We start from the raw sequence: 7264 nt of genomic DNA on the forward strand, positions 1-7264 counted from the left end.
TCTTGACAACTAAATTTTCAAAAGAAATAATGAAAGAAGAAAATGACCTGACATCTCCAAACTGCTGAGCAAAATATGTTCCGACCAGGCAAAAATTCTTTCAAAATGAAGGTGAATCAAAAAGGTTTAAGAGAAACACAAAATCTGAGAGAATTTATAACTATCAGACATGCACTACGAGAAATACTAAAGGGAGTTATTTAGGCAAAAGGAAAATGATCCCAAATGGAAACAGGTAATTTAAGAAGGAATGAAGAACACCAAAGAGTTAATATAGGTAAATCTACAAAAATATCGTCTATTCAAAAGAACAACAATGGTATATTTTGGAGTTTAAAATATATGTACAATTAAAATACATGATAATAGCAAAGATGAGAAGGTATAAATGGAGTTGAAGTGTTATAAGGTTCTTACCTTGTCTGGAAAGTGGTAAAAGCACTATCTTAAGGTAGATTTTTTTTTATTAGTTATACATTATTTTTATTTTTTAAATTTATTATTATGTTATGTTAGTCACCATACAGTACATCATTAGTTTTTGATGTACTGTTCCATGATTCATTGTTTGTGTATAACAGTCAGTGCTCCATGCAATACGTGCCCTCCTTAATACCCATCACCGGGCTAACCCATCCCACCATCCCCCTCCCCTCTAGAACCCTCAGTTTGTTTCTCAGAGCCCATAGTCTCTCATGGTTCATCTCCCCCTCCGACTTCCCCCCCTTCATTTTTCCTTTCCTACTATCTTCTTTTTTTTTTTTTTAACATATAATGTATTATTTGTTTCAAAGGTACAGGTCTGTGATTCATCAGTCTTACACAATTCACAGTGCTCACTATAGCACATACCGCCCCCTTATGTCCATCACCCAGCCACCCTATCCCTCCCACCCCCCCACCACTCTAGCAACCCTCAGGTAGTTTCCTGAGATTAAGAGTCTTTAAGGTAGATTTTAATAAGCCAAGAAGGATGTTGTAATTGTGAGAACTTAACTATTAGTAAAAAAAAAAAAAGGTATCACAGAGAAGCAACAAGAGTGTTAAAAATGAAATAATAAACAACTTGGTTAATCTAAAAGAAATCAGTAAAGGAAAAATAACAGAATAAAGAAGACAGGGCAAACAGAAAACAAGTAGTAAAATGGTAGATTAAACACAAATTTCCCAGTAATCACATTAAATATAAATGGAGTAAGCACTCCAATTGAAAAACAAGATTGTCAGACTGGATTTAAAAATAATTACAACTATGTGTGACTTATAAGAGACATACCTTAAATAAGACATAGAAAGTTTGAAAGTAAGTGTTGAAAAAGAATAACATGCAAACATGAACCAAAATAAGGCAGCTAAAGTTAAACTACTATAAGACAAATTAGATTTTAAGGCAAAAAGCATTATGAGAGATACTAGATATATCGCAATAATTAAAGGATCAATTCAACAAGTTAGAGAAAACCATAAGTAGTATGCACAAAATAAAATAGCTCCAAAATGTATTAAGTGAAAGCTGACAGAACTCTAAACATAAATAGATAAATCTACAAACGTGTGGAGATTTTGAATAAGCAGACAAAATCAAAGGTATGGGTATAGAAGCATGAACAAGATTATCAAATATGTCCTAATATATTTAGAACATTGTATGCGACAAATGTAGAATACACATTCTTTTCAAATTGTTCCTGGACTATTTATCAAAACTGACCATATGCTGAGCCACAAAGCAATTCTCAACAAATTTCAAGTGGCTGAAATCAGAGTATATTCTCTGACCATAGTGGAATTAAGGTAGAAATCAATAACAAAAAGACTAGAAACCTCCAAATATTGAGAAATTAAGCAGTATGTTTCTAAATAACCCAATATCAAAGAAAGATTCAAAATGGAAATTATAGAGGTGCCTGGGTGGCTCAGTCATTTAAGTGTCGAACTCTTGAACTTAGCTCAGGTCATGATCTCAGGTCATGAGATCGACCTCCACACTGGGCTCTGTGCTGGGTGTGGAGCCTGCTTAAGATTTTATCTTTCCCACTATGGACTCTGAGAAACAAACTGAGGGTTCTAGAGGGGAGGGGGATGGGGGGAAGGGTTAGCCTCGTGATGGGTATTAAAGAGGTCACGTATTGAATGGAGCACTGGGTGTTATACGCAAGCAATGAATCATGGAACACTACATCAAAAACTAATGATGTAATGTATGGTGATTAACATAACATAATAAAATAATAAAAAAAAGATTTTATCTCTCCTCCCTCTGCCCCTCCCTCCCTCACACATGAGATGATCTCTCTCTCTCTCTCTTTTTCTAAAAAAAAATAATAAAATAAAATAAAGCAAAATAGAAATTATAAAGTATTTTGAACTGAATTATAATAAAACTATGACATTACAACTTATCTAATGCATCTAAAGCAGTTCTTAGAGAGCTTTAAAGCCTTATATGTATATATTAGAAAGGATGAAAGGCTAAAAATTAATGATGTAACCATCCACCTGTATAAGGTTAAAAAATAGCAAATTAAACTCCAAGAAAGGAGGAGGAAGATGGTAAGAGCAGAAATCAAAAAAATAGAAAACAGACAGTAGAGAAGATTAACAAAGCCAAAAGTTGGTTCTTTGAAAAGACCAATTAAATTCATAAGTCTGTAGCAATATTACAAGAAAAACAGAGAAAATATAAATTACAAGTATCAGTCATGAAAAAGGGACATCAGTACAGAATCTATAGATATTGAAAGATGAGAAGATATTATGAATAATAAATTTGATAATTTGCATAAAATGCACAAATTATGTAAAAACCACAACTTACCAAAACTGGTTTCAAGAAGATATATAAAATCCAAATAGTCTTATACATATTAAACAAATTGGTTCCACAATTAAATATATTCCTACAAAGAATGGATGGATTCACAGTGGATTCTCACTAATATTTCAGGGAAAAAATAACATGAATGTTACTTGAACTCCTCCAGAAATTAAAAAAAAGAGTGAATGACACATTTCCTTATGTGTTTTATGAGGCCATTATAATCTTGATGCTAAAACCTATAGAGGACATTATAAGAAAGGCATATCATCGACCAAATCTCTTGTGAATGTAGATGCAAAACTCCTACATAAAATATTAGCAATATAAATCCAGGGATTATGAGGATAGTACATCATAACCAAGTTGGATTTATTCCAGGAATGAAAGAATGGTTTAACATTTAAAAGGCAGTGTGGTGATGAGCACTGGGTGTTATACGCAACTAATGAATTGTTGAACGCTACATCGAAGACTAATGATGTACTACATGGTGGCTAATTGAACATAATAAAAATAAATAAATAAAAAGCAATAACGTAATTCATCACATTAACAGAAAAGAATATATGATCATCATAATAGAGGCAGAAAAAGGTCTTTGATAAAATTCAACACTTATTCATGTGAAAAAATCTTGGAAAACTAGGAATTGAAGGAAAATTTCTTAATCTGATATAGGGTATTAAAACATACCGAACACAAGGCATATTAATAGTAAACTATTGAAAGCTTTCCCTCTAAGATCAGAAATGAGACCTGGTTGTCTGTATTACCATTTCTAATCAAACTTGAACTGGATATTTTAGAAAATAAATTAAGAAAGAGAAATGGAACTTACAAAGATTGGAAAGGAAGAAATAAGTGTTTCATTATTTACAGATGACATGGTTGTAAATTTGGAAATTCTAAAAGTATTTACAAAAAACTTATTAGAATTAATAAATAAATTTAGCAAGTTCGCCTGATATAAGATCACTGTATGTATTGGTTAGTGTTCTCTAGAGAAACAGAACTAATAGGATATATATAGGAAGGGATTTATTATAAGGAATTGCTTTACACAATTAGGGAGGTTGTGAAGTTCCACAGTCTGCCATCTGCAGGCTGGAGATCCAGGAAAGCCAGTGGTGTAATTCAGTCAGTCTGAAGGCCTGACAATGAAGATCCAGGCCAGCAGAAGATTGATATCCCAGCTCAAGCAATCAGGCAGGAAGGGCTAGATTCTTCCTCTGCCCTTTTGTTGTATCCAGGCCCTCAACAGACTGGATGATGCCAACTCACACCAGGGAAGGCAAACTACTTCATGGGTCCACCTAGTCAAATGCTAATTTCATCCAGAAACACCCTCACAGACACACCGAGAAATAATGTTCAGCCAAATATCTAAGCACCCTGTTATCCAGTCAACTTGACACAAAAAATTAACCATCACAGTATACAAAAATGATTTATATTTCTATGTTAGTGATAAGCAGAAAATAAAATGAAAAATACCAGTGGTATTAGTTTCAAAAATTATCAAATATTGAGGATTAAAATTAACAAAAGATATACAATACCTTTACAAAGAAAACTACAAAAACATTGAGAGAAATTAACAAAGACCTAAATAAAAAGAGAATTGCATATTTTTTACTATTATTATTATGTTCAACTAGCCAACATATAGTACATCATTAGTTTTTGATGTAGTGTTCAACGATTCATTAGTTGTGTATAACACCCAGTACTCATCACAACATGTGCCCTCCTTAATACCCATTCCCCGGCTACCCCATCCCCCCACCCCCCTCCCTTCTGTAACCCTCAGTTTGTTTCCTGGAGTCCAGAGTTATTCATGGTTTGTCTCCCTCTTTGATTTCTTCCCATTCAGTTTTCCCTCCCTTCCCCTATGGTCCTCTGCGCTTATGTTCCACATATGAGTGAAACCATATGATAATTATCTTTGTCTGCTTGACTTCTTTCACTTAGCATAATCCCCTCCAGTTACATCCATGTCGATGCAAATGGAAGACTCTATATTTTAAAGATGCTAATTTTCCCTAACTTGATCTCTGATTCAAAATAATGCCAGTAAACTTTTTTAAATGAAAATCGACAAATGAATTTTAAATTTTACATAGAATTACAAATGGCAATAACAGTATAAAAAATCTTGTAGAAAAAACAAAGTTTGAAGATTTACAGAAATCAAATTATTTTACAAAGCTATAATAATTTAACCAGTGTACTATTGTTTCAAATATAGAAAAATTGAACAATGGTATAGTAGAGTCTGAAAAGAGATCTACATGTATACTGTCATTCAATTTATGATAAAAAAAATCCATCACAAGGCAGTAGGGGAGAAAATGGTCCTTTTGGTAAGTGGCTCTGGACCAACTGGGTTACCAAATAAATCCAAATGATCCTTTTTATCTATTTCAAACTATATACAAAATTTAATTCCAAATGGACCATAGATTAAAAGTGAGAGGTGAAACAAATAAAAGTTATTGAAGATAATATATTGAAGATAATATAAGGTAATGTCTTAGTGACCTTAATATAGTCAAGCATTCCTTAAAAAGGACACAAGAAACATTTACCCAAAACAAAAAAATAAATTCTACTTTATTAAAATTAAGACATTATTAGGAGAGTGAAAGGCAGGTCACAGAATGGGAGAAACTATTTTCAATACTTATATCTGAGAAAGGACTTATATTCAGAATTATACAGAACTACAAATCAATAAGGATAAAGGTAACCCAATTATTATTTTTTATCATTTTAAACAAGAAGTTTATTTAAACAACAAGATGCTTGAAGGGAAAACTATCTAGGATTCATTTTTTTATCCCTACTTAAGGACAGATTGCCCTGTATGTAACAGCTACATACAAAAAAGTTATAAAATTGTCCTTGGTTTTACAATGGTAAATGAAAAACTTTAAAATTCTCCAATTGAACAAGGTATGCATGGATTTTTATGTTGTTCTTTTTTTGTTAAACAGTGAGAGCAAAACAGCTTACTGGAATATAAAGATAAGAGCTGAATGAGCATGCTACTAATGGAGAAAGGGCATTTTCATAGAACCAGTATTTTTCCCCATCCCATCTCCATTTGATGTCGATCAAAACATACCACTGGCCATTTAGTTAAAAAAATGCAATATGCTTGTGCATATACACAGTTACTTTATGTACAATAAAGCAATAGGGAAGGGGAACATGAAAGAATAAACTATACCATAGTACTATGGCGGGATGCAGGGGAACCAAATTGCGGTTTTCTTTTTTTTAGAGAGGGAGAGAGAAGGAGATGGGGAGGGGGAGTGGCACAGGGAGGAGGAGAGAGAGAATCTTAAGCAGGCTCCGCACCCAGCGTGGAGCTGGATTACGGGAATCTATCTCACCACCCTGAGATAATGACCTGAGCCAAAATCAAGGGTCAGATGCTTAACTGAGTGAGCCACCCAGGTGCCCACCAAATTGTGGTTTTCTAATTGAGAATGTCTTCTTGGTTTCGAGGAACAGTTTTGGAGTAAAGTAGCAGGTTCCCTTTTTAGTCGACACCTCCAGTCTGCTGCTGGAACACACCAATTGTATCTTCAGCCTCCATTTCCAACTGTGTAGGTATGTCTGTTTCATTGATTGGATGTCTATCAAATAGGAATCTGATCTGCCTCACTGATAAACCCTAACATTCACAGTAGGTTTTCATTAGTTTACTAAGTGGTGTATGCCTCTTTTTTTTTTTTTAAGATTTTATTTATTTATTTGACAGAGAGATACACAGTGAGATAGGGAACACAAGCAGGGTGAGTGGGAGAGGGAGAAGCAGGCTTCCCGCTGAGCAGGGAGCCCGATGTGGGGCTCGATCCCAGGACCCTGGGATCATGACCTGAGCCGAAGGCAGACGCTTAACGCCTGAGCCACCCAGGTGCCCCAGTGGTGTATGCCTCTTAAACTGTACCACAGAACCATCCTGTCCCTCTACCTTCCAATTAATATGGTCATTGTTCTCAGTCTTGACTCCTTCCTTGGTCTTTTCATCAGCCATGGTGAGTACCAGAATCTCCTCAGCTGCTGCTTCACAAAAGAGGTACCAGGTCCACACCCAATGAGCACACAAGCAGCACCAGGAGTGACAGAAGAAGGAGGCAACCTAATTATTTTTAGTGACAAATCTTGAACAGCTGCGTCAAAAATACAATATCCAAATGGCCAATAAGACAATAAATAGGCACTCAATTTTGTTAGTTATCAAGTAAATGCAAATTAAAATCACAATTAGATAATACTCTACATCCCTTGAGGAACACTAAAATTAAAAAAAAAAATAGACATGTCAGCCAGGATGTGGGAACTAATACATTGCTGGTAGGAATATAAATTGATAAAATTGCTTTGGAAAACTGATGGGTGATACATATCAGAGCTTACCATATTACCCAGTAA

At 34.4% G+C, this 7264-nt stretch overlaps 1 pseudogene; it reads right to left on the reverse strand.

Moving 5' to 3' along the window:
* Positions 1–6368: 6368 nt before the first annotated feature.
* LOC118549247 (small ubiquitin-related modifier 2 pseudogene) lies at positions 6369–6990 on the reverse strand (annotated as a pseudogene).
* Positions 6991–7264: the final 274 nt, after the last annotated feature.

Source organism: Halichoerus grypus, chromosome X (assembly GCF_964656455.1).
Source record: "Halichoerus grypus chromosome X, mHalGry1.hap1.1, whole genome shotgun sequence".
Classification (NCBI taxonomy): domain Eukaryota; kingdom Metazoa; phylum Chordata; class Mammalia; order Carnivora; family Phocidae; genus Halichoerus; species Halichoerus grypus.